Source organism: Pteropus vampyrus, unplaced genomic scaffold (assembly GCF_000151845.1).
Source record: "Pteropus vampyrus isolate Shadow unplaced genomic scaffold, Pvam_2.0 Scaffold1469, whole genome shotgun sequence".
Classification (NCBI taxonomy): Eukaryota; Metazoa; Chordata; class Mammalia; order Chiroptera; family Pteropodidae; genus Pteropus; species Pteropus vampyrus.
The window spans coordinates 3,723-4,634 of record NW_011890250.1 but is presented as its reverse complement, the minus strand read 5'-3'; positions in this window follow the sequence as shown (position 1 = coordinate 4,634).

Genomic DNA, 912 nt, shown 5'->3' with positions numbered 1-912 from the left:
GAGAATAACTTTCCCACAGGTCCTTTGAGTTTATCTGGGAATATGAGTCTCTAAGGCCAAGGTACCAAGGACCAAGTCTAAAGCTGGAAATAGCTGCCGACCTTGAGTCAGAATATCGGGGTTGTATGTGGGACTCTGACACGTGACTCCCACGCTCATCCACTCACCTGGTGTGACTCTGCCCCAGATGGATCCTTACCAAGGGACAGAGCCCGGAACGATGGCCCACATGAAGGGGACCGAACTGACAAGGAGGGCGAGTTTCCAGGGGGACTCGTCATGCAGAGGCGCGTGTGAGGACTCGGATGGAGAAACAGCCAACGACCTATTTCCTGAGGCAGGTTTTCTTCTCCTGGTTAAGTGAAAATTCAAGGTAAGCTGTCCTACTTCCCACGTGTCAATGCTGTTGACACGAGTGTAAATAACAATATCATCGCTAAACACATGCCAGACACAGACCAACTTTCTAGATAATTCAGACCACGCTCCAAGAGTCCAGAAAGTTTCCTAGTATCATCTCATAGGGAAGGCAGATCAAGGGACTTGGCCAACATCAGCAATAATGGCAATCGTACAGAAAGCCTTTCTGTACGTAAGCTTCCCTCTGTCACATGCTGCCCCAGAACATACATATCTAAAAGTCACCTGGTCCCCTAAACTCCATAAGACATTCAAAACTCGTAGTATCTTCATGCTGCACGTGGGGACACATCCAGAGTTCACAAGTCTCTGTCAGGGTCCTTGCCGTGAAGAAGGCAGGGTTCGGGTGTAACCCGGGCTTTTGGATTTCACAGTGATACCAGACTACAATGGCCCAAATTTTAGAGACTCGTGTTCCTAAGAATCTGTTGGAACTTTATATTTATCATTAAAAACTTTTAGGAAAAATCAATAAAAAGAAAAATTCACTCC